We start from the raw sequence: 16,238 nt of genomic DNA, 5'->3' as shown, positions 1-16,238 counted from the left end.
CAGGCGCGCCCTGGTGGGTTGTGCCCACCTCGGATGCCCCCTGGACCGCCTCTTTGCTCTATAAATACCCCAATATTCCAGAAACCTTAGGGGAGTCGATGAAATATTCATCCAGCCGCCACAGAGTCCAGAACCACCAGATCCAATCTAGACACCATCTCGGATGGGGTTCACCACCTCCATTGGTGCCTCTCTGATGATGCGTGAGTAGTTCTTTGTAGACCTTCGGGTCCGTAGTTAGTAGCTAGATGGCTTCCTCTCTCTCGCTGAATTCTCAATACAATGGTCTCTTGGAGATCCATATGATGTAACTCTTTTGCCGTGTGTTTTTGGGATTGATGAACTTTGAGTTTATGATCAGATCTATCTTTTTATATGCATGGAAGTATTTGAGTTTCTTTGATCTCTTTTAAGCATGATCTCTTATAGCCTCGTAGTTCTTCTCTGATATTTGGGTTTTGTTTTGCCTACTTGATCTATTTATCTTGCAATGGGAACAGGATCTTTGTAGTGGGTTCGATCTTACGGCGCTTGATCCCAGTGACAGACAGGGAAATAAAGGTATGTATCATTGCTACTAAGGATATAATGATGGGGTCTATCTCTACATAGATAAATCTTGTCTACATCACGTCATCGTTCTTATTGCATTACTCCGTTTTTCCATGAACTTAATACACTAGATGCATGCTGGATAGCGGTCGATGTGTGGAGTAATAGTAGTAGATGCAGGCAGGAGTCAATCTACTAATCTTGGACGTGATGCCTATATAATGATCATATCCTGGATATCGTCATGAGTATTTGAAGTTCTATCAATTGCCCAACAGTAATTTGTTCACCCACCGGTTGCTATTTTTCTCGAGAGAAGCCACTAGCGAAATCTACGACCCCCGGGTCTCTTTCTCATATATTTGCCTTTGTGATCTACTTTTTCCTTGCATTTATTTTCAGATCTATTAAACGAAAAAATACAAAAATACTTTGCTGCACTTTATTTTATTTGCGATCCATCTATTTAATCTACTACAACTCTCTCCCATCCATGCACCATTTCTGGCGCCGTTACCCGAAAGGGATTGGCAACCCCTTTAACACCTCGGGTTGCGAGTGGTTGTTATTTGTGTGTGATACGTCTCCGTTGTATCTATAATTTTTGATTGTTTCATGCCAATATTATACAAGTTTTACATACTTTTGGCAAATTTTTATATGATTGATTGGACTAACCTATTGATCCAGTGCCCAGTGCCAGTTCCTGTTTTCTGCGGGTTTTTTGTATCGCAGAGTATCCATATCAAACGAAGTCCAAATGCAATAAAATTTCATGGAGAATTATTTTGGAATATATGTGATTTTTGGGAGTTGGAATCACCGCAAACGGAGGCCCGAGGTGGGCACAACCCACCAGGGCACGGTCCCGGAGCCAGGAGTGGCGTGGTGGGTTGTGCCCTCCTCGTATGTCGGTTGGAGCTGTACTTCGGGCGCAAGGAAGCTTATCTCCGGAAAAAAAATTGTGTTAAAATCTCTGCGCAATCGGAGTTACAGATCTCTGGGAATATAAGAAACGATTTTCGGCCAGATCTGGGGAACGCGAAACAGAAGAGAACAGAGAGGGAGATCCAATCTCGGAGGGGCTCCCACCCCTCCGGCGCCATGGTGGCCATGGACCAGAGGGGGAAACCTCCTTCCATCTAGGGGGGAGGCCAAGGAAGAAGAAGGAGGAGGGGGGCTCTCTCCCCCTCTCTCCCGGTGGCGCCGGAACGCCGCCAGGGCAAGGATCGTGACGGCGATCTACATCAACAATCTTGCTACCGTCAACACCAACTTTCTCCCCCTCTATGCAGCAGTGTAACACCCCTTCTCCCCGCTGTAACTCTACTTTAACATGGTGCTCAACTCCATATATTATTTCCCAATGATATTTGGCTATCCTATGATGTTTGAGTAGATTTGTTTTGTCCTATGGGTTAATCATGATCTTGATTGGTATGATTGTATATTTTATTTATGGTGCTGTCCTACCGTGCCCTCCGTTCTCGCGCAAACGTAAGGGGCCCCTCGCTGTAGGGTGTTGCAATATGTTCATGGTTCGCTTATGGTGGGTTGTGAGAGTGACAGAAGCTTAAACCCGAGTAGGTGGGTTGTTGCGTATGGGAGTAAAGAGGACTTGATACTTAATGCTATGGTTGGGTTTCACGACCTAAATGATCTTTAGTACTTGCGGGTACTTGCTAGAGTTCCAATCATAAGTGCATATGATCCAAGTAGAGAAAGTATGTTAGCTCATGCCTCTCCCCCATATAAAATTACAAGTATTATTACCGGTACTTGTTATCGATTGCCTAGGTACAAATAACTTTATTGTTGACACAAACCCTTTTACTAAACACCTAACTTTTATTATCTTGCAAAGTACTTCTAGTTTTATTCTTGCAAAGTAGTTCTAGCATCACACCTACAAAATAGTTTCATACTTGTTTCCGGTAAACAAAACGTCAAGTGTGCGTAGAGTTGTATCGGTGGTCGATAGAACTTGAGGGAATATTTGTTCTACCTTTAGCTCCTCGTTGGGTTCGACACTCTTATTTATTGAAGAAGGCTACAAACGATCCCCTATACTTGTGGGTTATCAAGACCTTTTTCTGGCGCCGTTGCCGGGGAGCAATAGCGTGGGGTGAATATTCTCGTGTGTGCTTGTTTGCTTTATCACTAAGTAGTTTTTATTTCTTGTTCTAAGTTGTTCTCTATCTTTAGTTATAGATATGGAACACGAAACACCAAACAAATTATTAGTACTTGCTACTCATGGAGATGGGGAAACTCCTAAAACCCTCGATGCTTGATATGTGAAAGATATTATGCACTACTTTGATAATCCTGAGAAAACCCCATTCAACTATATAATGGGAGTAACATTGGATCAACGTGAATACTTTAGGGATTATCGCTTGACACAAAAATGGAAACTATTATGGGATCAAATTTATATGTTGCATTGGTATGCTCGGGATCTATGCTTGAGACATGATTATACTTGTTGCTCTAGAATGAATGCTCCACATCTTCCCTTTTCATTCGAATTTAATGATAATCAAACATTGGCTTCTTATGCTAGAGGTACATATGATTACGATGATGTGGAACGAATAGAAGAATTTGTTGCTTTTAAGGGTGTTTATGAATTGAATCTTTGTTTGAAAAGTTTGAAGATTTTGATGATTTAGTTTATAGACCTGAAAATTTGCCATCCTTAAATATTGCTACGATAATTATAAATTCAATTCCGATATTGATGAATTTATTGAGAGTCTCTGCTGTCCAAGAAGAGACTAATATTTTTAAGGAGTCTATGGAAGAAGGAATTGATGAAATTGTGAGCTCATTAGATGAAAAGATGATGGAGAGGGAAGAACAAATGGAGGTAGAGCGGATTGATCACCCGTGCCCACCTTCTAATGAGAGTAACTCTTCAACTCATACATTGTTTAATGTCCCTTCATGCTTACCAAAGGATGAATGTTATGATAATTGCTATGATCCCATTGATTCTTTTGAAATATCCCTTTTTGATGAAATTGATGCTTTCTATAATTGTGGACAAGATGCCAATATGAATTATGCTTATGGAGATGAACTTGCCATAGTTCCTTATGTTAAGAATGAAATTGTTGATATTGCACCCACACATGATAGTCCTATTATCTTTTTGAATTCTCCAAACTACACTATATTGGAGAAGTTTGCACTTATTAAGGATTACATTGATGGGTTGCCTTTTGCCGTTGATTTTGATGAATATAATATGCATGTGCTTGCTGTTCCTACTTGAAATTAGTATGACAGAGGAACTATGTCTCCACCTCTCTATGTTTCCAACACAAAAAATTTTCAAGAAACTGCTTATGCTATGTATTGGCCTTTACTTGATGTGCATGAATTGTTCTTGTATGACATGCCGATGCATAGGAAGAGAGTTAAACTTCGTCATTGCATGATATATGTTGCTTTGTGCTCACTACTAAATGTCAAATCATTTTTAATTAAAATTGGCTTTGATATACCTTGCGATCCGGGTGGATCCATTACTTGAGCACTTTAGCTTAGCTTAATGGCTTTGAAGAAAGCGCTGCCACGGAGACCACCCGGAAGTTTTAGAGAGTCATGTATTTCTGTTGTGTGCTTTTATAAAGTTTAGAAATAAAAATAATGTGCCAAGGATGAGCACCGTGGAAGCGGGAGTATGCCTTGAACTTTGTTCATGCCGATGGAAACTTTGTGAATCTTGAATTACAGAAACTTAAAAAAATATCCCCTTGTACAATTCCATTGTATTATAAAAATAATGTGCCAAGGTTTGCCTTTAGGATGTTTAAATTGCTTGTTGGTTTGTGCGGTGCAAAACAGAAACTTTGGCTGTAGTGCGTGATTTTAAATTTTTTTACTGGAACGTCAAACAGTTCTGAAACCTTTTGCACTGTCTTTCTATACAAAATATTTATTTTTCCAAATTGTTTCAGAATTTTTGGAGTACCAGAAGTATGGTGAATGTTCAGATTACTACAGACTGTCCTGTTTAATACAGATTCTGTTTTTGATGCATTCTTTTGCTCGTTTTGATGAAACTATCGATTTTTTATCGGTGGTATAAGCAATGGAAAAGTTATATTACAGTAGATAAAATGCAAAAACAAAATTTGAATTGGTTTGCAACAGTACTTAGAGTAGTGATTTGCTTTATTATAGTAACGGATCTTACCGAACTTTTTGTTGAGTTTTGTGTGGATGAAGTGATCAAAGACCGAGGAGGTCTCGATATGAGGAGAAGGAGGAGAGGCAAGAGCTCAAGCTAGGGGATGCCCAATGCACCCCAAGTAAATATTCAAGGAGACTCAATAGTCTAAGCTTGGGGATGTTGGAAATATGCCCTAGAGGCAATAATAAAATGGTTATTATTATATTTCCTTGTTCATGATAATTGTCTATTGTTCATGCTATAATTGTGTTATCCGGAAATCGTAATACATGTGTGAATACATAGACCACAACATGTCCCTAGTGAACCTCTAGTTGGCTAGCTCGTTGATCAACAGATAGTCATGGTGTCCTGACTATGGACAATGGTTGTCATTGATAACGGGATCACATCATTAGGAGAATGATGTGATGGACAAGACCGAATCCTAAGCATAGCACAAGATCGTGTAGTTCGTTTGCTAGAGCTTTTCCAAATGTCAAGTATCATTTCCTTAGACCACGAGATTGTGCAACTCCCGGACACCATAGGAGTGCTTTGGGTGTGCCAAACGTCACAACGTAACTGGGTGGCTATAAAGGTGCACTACAGGTATCTCCGAAAGTGTCTGTTGGGTTGGCACGAATCGAGACTGGGATTTGTCACTCCGTATGACGGAGAGGTATCTCTGGGCCCACTCGGTAATGCGTCATCATAATGAGCTCAACGTGACCAAGTGTTTGGTCACGGGATCATGCATTACGGTACGAGTAAAGTGACTTGCTGGTAACGAGATTGAACAAAGGTATTGGGATACCGACGATCGAATCTCGGGCAAGTAACGTACCGATTGACCAAGGGAATTGTATACGGGATTGATTGAATCCTCGACATCGTGGTTCATCCGATGAGATCATCGTGGAACATGTGGGAGCCAACATGGGTATCCAGATCCTGCTGTTGGTTATTGACCGGAGAGTCGTCTCGGTCATGTCTGCATGTCTCCCGAACCCGTAGGGTCTACACACTTAAGGTTCGGTGACGCTAGGGTTGTAGAGATACTAGTATGCGGTAACCCGAAAGTTGTTCGGAGTCCCGGATGAGATCCCGGACGTCACGAGGAGTTCCGGAATGGTCCGTAGGTGAAGAATTACATATAGGAAGTCCAGTTTCGGCCACCGGGAATGTTTCGGGGGTCACCGGTATTGTACCAGGACCACCGGAAGGGTCCCGGGGGTCCACCGGGTGGGGCCACCTATCCCGGAGGGTCCCATGGGCTGAAGTGGGGAAGGGAACCAGCCCCTGGTGGGCTGGTGCACCCCCCTTGGGCCTCCCCTGCGCCTAGGGTTGGAAACCCTAGGGGTGGGGGGGCGCCCCACTTGACTTGGGGGGCAAGTCCCCCCCTTGGCCGCCGCCCCCCTTGAGATGGGATCTCAGGGGGCGGGCGCCCCCCTGGACTCCTATATAAAGAGGGGGGAGGGAGGGCAGCCGCACCCAAGCCCCTGGCGCCTCCCTCTCCCTCCCGTGACACCTCTCCCTCTCGTTGAGCTTGGCGAAGCCCTGCCGAGATCCCCGCTACTTCCACCACCACGCCGTCGTGATGCTGGATCTCCATCAACCTCTCCTTCCCCCTTTCTGGATCAAGAAGGAGGAGACGTCTTCCCCAACCGTACGTGTGTTGAACGCGGAGGTGTCGTCCGTTCGGCGCTCGGTCATCGGTGATTTGGATCATGACGAGTACGACTCCATCAACCCCGTTCACGTGAACGCTTCCGCTCGCGATCTACAAGGGTATGTAGATGCACTCCTCTCTCTCGTTGCTAGATGACTCCATAGATTGATCTTGGTGATGCGTAGAAATTTTTTAATTTCTGCTACGATCCCCAACAGTGGCATCATGAGCTAGGTCTATGCGTAGTTTCTATGCACGAGTAGAACACAAACTTGTTGTGGGCGTAGATGTTGTCAATTTTCTTTCCACTACTAGTCTTATCTTGTTTCGGCGGCATCGTGGGATGAAGCGGCCCGAACCGACCTTACACGTACGCTTACGTGAGACAGGTTCCACCGACTGACATGCACTAGTTGCATAAGGTGGCTAGAGGGTGTCTGTCTCTCCCACTTTAGTCGGAACGGATTCGGTGAAAAGGGTCCTTATGAAGGGTAAATAGAAATTGGCATATCACGTTGTGGTTTTGGCGTAGGTAAGAAACGTTCTTGCTAAGAAACCTATAGCAACCACGTAAAAACTTGCAACAACAATTAGAGGACGTCTAACTTGTTTTTGCAGCATATGCCTTGTGATGTGATATGGCCAAAAGGATGTGATGAATGAAATATACGTGATGTATGAGATTGATCATGTTCTTGTAATAGGAATCACGACTTGCATGTCGATGAGTATGACAACCGGCAGGAGCCATAGGAGTTGTCTTTATTTTTGTATGACCTGCGTGTCATTGAACAACGCCATGTAAATTACTTTACTTTATTGCTAAACACGTTAGCCATAGAAGTAGAAGTAATCGTTGGCGTGACAACTTCATGAAGACACGATGATGGAGATCATGGTGTCATGCCGGTGACGAAGATGATCATGGCGCCCCGAAGATGGAGATCAAAAGGAGCAAAATGATATTGGCCATATCATGTCACTATTTGATTGCATGTGATGTTTATCATGTTTTACATCTTATTTGCTTAGAACGACGGTAGCTTAAATAAGATGATCCCTTGCAATAATTTCAAGAAAGTGTTCCCCCTAACTGTGCACCGTTGCGAAGGTTCGTTGTTTCGAAGCACCACGTGATGATCGGGTGTGATAGATTCTAACGTTCGAATACAACGGGTGTAAGCCAGATTTACACACGCAATACACTTAGGTTGACTTGACGAGCCTAGCATGTACAGACATGGCCTCGGAACACGGAATACCGAAAGGTCGAGCATGAGTCGTATAGAAGATACGATCAACATGAAGATGTTCACCGATGTTGACTAGTCCGTCTCACGTGATGATCGGACACGGCCTAGTTGACTCGGATCATGTTTCACTTAGATGACTAGAGGGATGTCTATCTGAGTGGGAGCTCATTGAATAATTTGATTAGATGAACTTAATTATCATGAACTTAGTCTAAAACCTTTACAATATGTCTTGTAGATCAAATGGCCTACGCTAATGTTGCCCTCAACTTCAACGCGTTCCTAGAGAAAACCAAGCTGGAAGATGATGGCAGCAACTATACGGACTGGGTCCGGAACCTGAGGATCATCCTCATAGCTGCCAAGAAAGATTATGTCCTAGAAGCACCGCTAGGTGACGCACCCATCCCAGAGAACCAAGACGTTATGAACGCTTGGCAGCAGCGTGCTGATGATTACTCCCTCGTTCAGTGCGGCATGCTTTACAGCTTAGAACCGGGGCTCCAAAAGCGTTTTGAGCAACACGGAGCATATGAGATGTTCGAAGAGCTGAAAATGGTTTTCCAAGCTCATGCCCGGGTCGAGAGATATGAAGTCTCCGACAAGTTCTTTAGTTGTAAGATGGAGGAAAATAGTTATGTCAGTGAGCACATACTCAAAATGTCTGGGTTACACAACCGCTTGTCTCTACTGGGAGTTAATCTCCCGGATGACGTCGCTTCCACCGAGCTACAAGAGCTTTGTGATGAACTTCAATATGCAGGGGATGGAAAAGACCATTCCTGAGGTATATTCAATGCTGAAATCAGCGGAGGTGGAGATCAAAAAGGAACATCAAGTGTTGATGGTGAATAAAACCACTAAGTTTAAAAAAGGCAAGGGTAAGAAGAACTTCAAGAAGGACGGCAAGGGAGTTGCCGCGCCCGGTAAGCCAGTTGCCGGGAAGAAGCCAAAGAATGGACCCAAGCCTGAGACTGAGTGCTTTTATTGCAAGGGAAGTGGTCACTGGAAGCGGAACTGCCCCATGTACTTAGCGGACAAGAAGGCCGGCAACACCAAAGGTATATGTGATATACATGTTATTGATGTGTACCTTACCAGCACTCGTAGTAGCTCCTGGGTATTTGATACCGGTGCAGTTGCTCATATTTGTAACTCAAAGCAGGAGCTGCGGAGTAAATGGAGACTGGCAAAGGACGAGGTGACGATGCGCGTCGGGAATGGTTCCAAGGTCGATGTGATCGCCGTCGGCACGCTACCTCTACATTTACCTACGGGATTAGTTTTAAACCTCAATAATTGTTATTTAGTGCCAGCTTTGAGCATGAACATTGTATCAGGATCTCGTTTAATTCGAGATGGCTACTCATTTAAATTCGAGAATAATGGTTGTTCTATTTATATGAGAGATATGTTTTATGGTCATGCCCCTCTGGTTAATGGTTTATTCTTAATGAATCTCGAACGTAGTGTTACACATATTCATAGTGTGAATACCAAAAGATGTAAGGTTGATAATGATAGTCCCACGTACTTGTGGCACTACCGTCTTGGTCACATTGGTGTCAAACGCATGAAGAAGCTCCATGCAGATGGACTTTTGGAGTCTCTTGATTATGAATCATTTGACACGTGTGAACCATGCCTCATGGGTAAGATGACCAAGACTCCGTTCTCCGGAACAATGGAGCGAGCAACCAACTTATTGGAAATCATACATACTGATGTGTGCGGTCCAATGAGTGTTGAGGCTCGCGGTGGTATCGTTATGTTCTCACTCTCACTGATGACTTGAGTAGATATGGGTATGTCTACTTAATGAAACACAAGTCTGAGACCTTTGAAAAGTTCAAGGAATTTCAGAGTGAGGTTGAGAATCAACGTGACAGGAAGATAAAATTCTTACGATCAGATCGTGGAGGGGAATATTTGAGTCACGAATTTGGCACACACTTAAGGAAATGTGGAATAGTTTCACAACTCATGCCGCCTGGAACACCTTAGCGAAATGATGTGTCCGAACGTCGTAATCGCACTCTATTGGATATGGTGCGATCTATGATGTCTCTTACCGATCTACCGCTCTCATTTTGGGGCTATGCTTTAGAGACTGCCGCATTCACTTTAAATAGGGCTCCGTCGAAATCCGTTGAGACGACACCGTATGAATTATGGTTTGGGAAGAAACCTAAGCTGTCGTTTCTAAAAGTTTGGGGATGCGATGCTTATGTCAAGAAACTTCAACCTGAAAAGCTCGAACCCAAGTAGGAAAAATGCGTCTTCATAGGATACCCTAAGGAAACCATTGGGTATACCTTCTACCTCAGATCCGAAGGCAAGATCTTTGTTGCCAAGAACGGGTCCTTTCTGGAGAAAGAGTTTCTCTCGAAAGAAGTAAGTGGGAGGAATGTGGAACTTGATGAAGTACTACCTCTTGAACCGTAAAGTAGTGCAGCTCAGGAAGATGTTCCTGTGGTGCCTGCACCGACTAGAGAGGAAGTTAATGATGACGATGATCAAGGTACTTCGGATCAAGTTACTACTGAACTTCGTAGGTCCACAAGGACACGTTCCGCGCCAGAGTGGTACGGCAACCCTGTCTTGGAAATCATGTTGTTAGACAACGGTGAACCTTCGAACTATGAAGAAGCAATGGCGGGCCCAGATTTCGACAAATGGCTAGAAGCCATGAAATCCGAGATAGGATCCATGTATGAAAACGAAGTATGGACTTTGACTGAATTGCCCGATGATCGGCGAGCCATAGAAAATAAATGGATCTTTAAGAAGAAGACAGACGCGGATGGTAATGTGACCATCTATAAGGCTCGACTTGTCGCTAAGGGTTATCGACAAGTTCAAGGGGTTGACTACGATGAGACTTTCTCACCCGTAGCGAAGCTGAAGTCCGTCCGAATCATGTTAGCGATTGCCACATACTATGATTATGAGATATGGCAAATGGACGTCAAAACGGCATTCCTTAACGGCTTTCTTAAGGAAGAATTGTATATGATGCAGCCGGAAGGTTTTGTCGATCCTAAGAATGCTAACAAGGTATGCAAGCTCCAGCGCTCCATCTATGGGCTGGTGCAAGCATCTCGGAGTTGGAACATTCGATTTGATGAGATGATCAAAGCGTTTGGGTTTACACAGACTTATGGAGAAGCCTGTGTTTACAAGAAAGTGAGTGGGAGCTCTGTAGCATTTCTCATATTATATGTGGATGACATACTGTTGATGGGAAATGATATAGAATTCTTGGGAAGTATAAAGGCCTACTTGAACAAGTGTTTTTCAATGAAGGACCTTGGAGAAGCTGCTTATATATTAGGCATCAAGATCTATAGAGATAGATCAAGACGCCTCATTGGTCTTTCACAAAGTACGTACCTTGACAAGATATTGAAGAAGTTCAATATGGATCAGTCCAAGAAGGGGTTCTTGCCTGTATTGCAAGGTGTGCAATTGAGCACGGCTCAATGCCCGACCACGGCAGAAGATAGAGAAAAGATGAGTGTCGTCCCCTATGCCTCGGCCATAGGGTCTATTATGTATGCCATGTTGTGTACCAGACCTGACGTAAACCTTGACGTAAGTTTGGTAGGAAGGTACCAAAGTAATCCCGGCATGGAACACTGGACAGCGGTCAAGAATATCCTAAAGTACCTGAAAAGGACTAAGGATATGTTTCTCGTTTATGGAGGTGACGAAGAGCTCGTCGTAAAGGGTTACGTCGATGCTAGCTTCGACACAGATCTGGATGACTCTAAGTCACAAACCGGATACGTGTATCAGTAAGCTAGTGCAGTTGCAAGTAAAGTGTTGTGGCGGGATCTACATGTGAAGCGGAATACATGGCGGCCTCAGAAGCAGCACAAGAAGCAATCTGGGTGAAGGAGTTCATTACCGACCTAGGAGTTATTCCCAATGCGTCGGGCCCGATGACTCTCTTCTGTGACAACACTGGAGCTATTGCCCTTGCCAAGGAGCCCAGGTTTCACAAGAAGACCAGGCATATCAAGCGTCGCTTCAACTCCATTCGTGAAAGTGTATGGAGACATAGATATTTGTAAAGTACATACGGACCTGAATGTAGGAGATCCGTTGACTAAACCTCTTCCTAGAGCAAAACATGATCAACACCAGAACTCTATGGGTGTTCGATTCATCACAATGTAACTAGATTATTAACTCTAGTGCAAGTGGGAGACTGTTGGAAATATGCCCTAGAGGCAATAATAAAATGGTTATTATTATATTTGCTTGTTCATGATAATTGTCTATTGTTCATGCTATAATTGTGTTATCCGGAAATCATAATACATGTGTGAATACATAGACCACAACATGTCCCTAGTGAGCCTCTAGTTGGCTAGCTCGTTGATCAACAGATAGTCATGGTTTCCTGACTATGGACATTGGATGTCATTGATAACGGGATCACATCATTAGGAGAATGATGTGATGGACAAGACCCAATCCTAAGCATAGCACAAGATCGTGTAGTTCGTTTGCTAGAGCTTTTCCAAATGTCAAGTATCATTTCCTTAGACCATGAGATTGTCCAACTCCCGGACACCATAGGAGTGCTTTGGGTGTGCCAAACATCACAACGTAACTGGGTGGCTATAAAGGTGCACTACGGGTATCTCCGAAAGTGTCTGTTGGGTTGGCACGAATCGAGACTGGGATTTGTCACTCCGTATGACAGAGAGGTATCTCTGGGCCCACTCGTTAATGCATCATCATAATGAGCTCAATGTGACCAAGTGTTTGGTCACGGGATCATGCATTACGGTACGAGTAAAGTGACTTGCCGGTAACGAGATTGAACAAAGGTATTGGGATACCGACGATCGAATCTCGGGCAAGTAACGTACCGATTGACAAAGGGAATTGTATAGGGGATTGATTGAATCCTCGACACCGTGGTTCATCCGATGAGATCATCGTGGAACATGTGGGAGCCAACATGGGTATCCAGATCCCGCTGTTGGTTATTGACCGGAGAGTCGTCTCGGTCATGTCTGCATGTCTCCCGAACCCGTAGGGCTACACACTTAAGGTTCGGTGACGCTAGGTTTGTAGAGATACTAGTATGCGGTAACCCGAAAGTTTTTAGTCCCGGATGAGATCCCGGACGTCACGAGGAGTTCCGGAATGGTCCGGAGGTGAAGAATTACATATAGGAAGTCCAGTTTCGGCCACCGGGAAAGTTTCGGGGGTCACCGGTATTGTACCGGGACCACCGGAAGGGTCCCGGGGGTCCACCGGGTGGGGCCTCCTATCCCGGAGGGTCCCATGGGCTGAAGTGGGGAAGGGAACCAGCCCCTCGTGGGCTGGTGCGCCCCCCTTGGGCCTCCCCTGCGCCTAGGGTTGGAAACCCTAGGGGTGGGGGCGCCCCACTTGACTTGGGGGGCTAGTCCCCCCCCTTGGCCGCCCCCCCCCTTAAGATGGGATCTCAGGGGGCCGGCGCCCCCCTGGACCCCTATATAAAGAGGGGGGAGGGAGGGCAGCCGCACCCAAGCCCCTGGCGCCTCCCTCTCCCTCCCGTGACACCTCTCCCTCTCGCTGAGCTTGGCGAAGCCCTGCCAAGATCCCCGCTACTTCCACCACCACGCCGTCGTGCTGCTGGATCTCCATCGACCTCTCCTTCCCCCTTGCGGGATCAAGAAGGAGGAGATGTCTTCTCCAACCGTACGTGTGTTGAACGCGGAGGTGCCGTCCGTTCGGCGCTCGGTCATCGGTGATTTGGATCACGACGAGTACGACTCCATCAACCCCGTGCACTTGAACGCTTCCGCTCGCGATCTATAAGGGTATGTAGATGCACTCCTCTCTCTCGTTGCTAGATGACTCCATAGATTGATCTTGGTGATGCGCAGAAAAATTTTAATTTCTGCTACGATCCCCAACAGGGGATGCCCCGGAAGGCATCCCCTCTTTCTTCAACAAATATCAGTATGTTTTCGGTTTCGTTTCGTTCACGTGAAATGTGCAAATCTTGGAGCGTCTTTTGCTTTTAGTTTTCATTTTTCTTTTATGCACCATGCTGGTATGAGATAGTCCATGGTTGATTTATAGAATGCTCATTGCACTTCACTTATATCCTTTGAGTATGGCCTTTATAGAATGCTTCAGGTGCTTCACTTATATCTTTTGAAGTTTGGATTGCCTGTTTCTCTTCACATAGAAAACCGTTGTTTGTAGAATGCTCTTTTGCTTCACTTATATTTGTTAGAGCATGGTCTTTTGTAGAAAGAATTAAACTCTCATGCTTCACTTGTATCTATTTAGAGAGTCAATAGGAATTGGTCAATTGCATGGTTAGTCATAAAATCCTACATAAAACTTATAGATCACTGAATATGATATGTTTGATTCCTTCCAATAGTTTTGCGATATAGAGATGATAATATGTGGGAGGTACTAGTAAACGGTTGTGGTTAGTAAGAATATTGGTGCTAAGGTTTGTGATTCCTGAAGCATGCACGTATAGTCTCTCGTTATACTATGATGTTGGAGCATGATTTATTATTGATTGTCTTCCTTATGAGTGGCGGTCAGGGACGAGCGATGGTCTTTTCCTACCAATCTATCCCCCTAGGGGCATGCGTAGTAGTACTTTGCTTCGAGGACTAATAAACTTTTGCAATAAGTATATGAGTTCTTTATGACTAATGTGAGTCCATGGATTATACGCACTCTCACCATTCCGCAATTTCCTAGCCTCTACGGTACCGTGCATTGCCCTTTCTCACCTCGAGAGTCGGCGCAAACTTCGCAGGTGCATCCAAACCCCGTGATATGATACGCTCTATCACACATAAGCCTTATTATATTTTCCTCAAAACAGCCACCATACCCACCTATTATGGCTTTTCGATGGCCATTCCGAGATGTATTGCTATGCAACTTCCACCACTTCCGTTTGCTGACTTAAGCATTCATTGTCATATTGCTTTGCATGATCATATAGCTGACATAGTAGTTGTGGCTCAGCCACCGTTCATCATTTCTCTTACATGTTACGCTAGATCATTGCACATCCTGGTTCATGCCAGAGGCATTCATATAGAGTCATACTTTGTCATAGGTATCGAGTTGTAATTTTATTTCCTTTGAGTTATAAGTAAATAGAAGTGTGATGATCATCATTATTCATTTTTCGAGCAATGCCCCAGTGAGGAAAGGATGATGGAAACTATGATTGCCCCACAAGTCGGGATGAGACTCCGGGCAATGAGAGAAAAAGAAAAAGAAAAAAAAGAAAAAAAAAGAAAGAAAGAAAGAAAAAAGAGAAAAAGAATAAATAAATAAACACAAAGAGAAGGGGCATTGTTAGTATCCTTTACCACACTTGTGCTTCAAAGTAGCACCATGTTTTTCATATGGAGAGTCTCCTATGTTGTCACTTTCATATACTAGTGGGAATTTATCATTATAGGATTAGATGCAGACCCACTAAGTTTTCATATTGAGCTTTCATACACTTATAGCTCTTAGTGCATCCATTGCATGGCAATCCTACTCCTCACATTGATATCGATTGATGGGCATCTCCATAGCCTGTTGGTTAGCCGCGTTGATGCGAGACTGATAACCCACAAGTATAGGGGATCAATTGTAGCCTCTTTCGATAAGTAATAGTGTCGAACCCAACGAGGAGCTAAAGGTAGAACAAATATTCCCTCAAGTTCTATCGACCACCGATAGAACTCTACGCACACTTAACGTTCGCCTTACCTAGAACAAGTATGAAACTAGAAGTACTTTGTAGGTGTTTTTGGATAGGTTTGCAAGAATATAAAGAGCACGTAAATAAAAAGTAGGGGTTGTTTAGATAAAGACACAATAAACTAAATATAGCGAGTGTGGAAAATTGGTGGTAGGAGTTGCGAAATTCTCCCTAAGCAATTGACTACTTTACTAGACCGATAGCAAGTTTTATGTGGGAGAGGCCACTGCTAGCATGTCATCCCTGACTTGGAATTCTATGCACTTATGATTGTAACTATTAGCAAGCATATGCAACTACTAATGTTCATTAAGGTAAAACCCAACCATAGCATTAAGATATATATTGGTCCCCCTTCAATCCCGTATGCATCAATTTCTATGCTAGGTTGAAGCTTCTGTCACTCTTGCCCTCCAATACATAGTCCTATCAACATACAACTAACCCTATCGTGTGATCCACGCACGCGCTCATATGATGGGCACCAAAGGACAGCAACATAACCACAAGCAAATTAAATAATTGGATAATAATATGAAGCATAAAGTACCATGTTCAAGTAGAGGGTACAGCGGGTTGCAGGAGAGTGGACCGCTGTAGATAGAGGGGGAAGGTGATGGAGATGTTGGTGAAGATGGCGGAGGTGTTGGTGAAGATCACGGTGAAGATGATGGTGGCCACGGCAGCGTTCTGGCGCCACCGGCGGAGAGGGGGAGAGGGCCCCCCTTCTTCCTCTTCATCCTTGACCTCCTCCCTAGATGGGAGAAGGGTTTCCCCTCTGGTCCTTGGCCTCCATGGCATGGGAGGGGCGAGAGCCCCTCCGAGATTGGATCTGTC

This window comes from Aegilops tauschii, chromosome 4 (assembly GCF_002575655.3).
Source record: "Aegilops tauschii subsp. strangulata cultivar AL8/78 chromosome 4, Aet v6.0, whole genome shotgun sequence".
In the NCBI taxonomy this organism is placed as follows: domain Eukaryota; kingdom Viridiplantae; phylum Streptophyta; class Magnoliopsida; order Poales; family Poaceae; genus Aegilops; species Aegilops tauschii.
Note: the sequence above shows the minus strand (reverse complement) of the source record.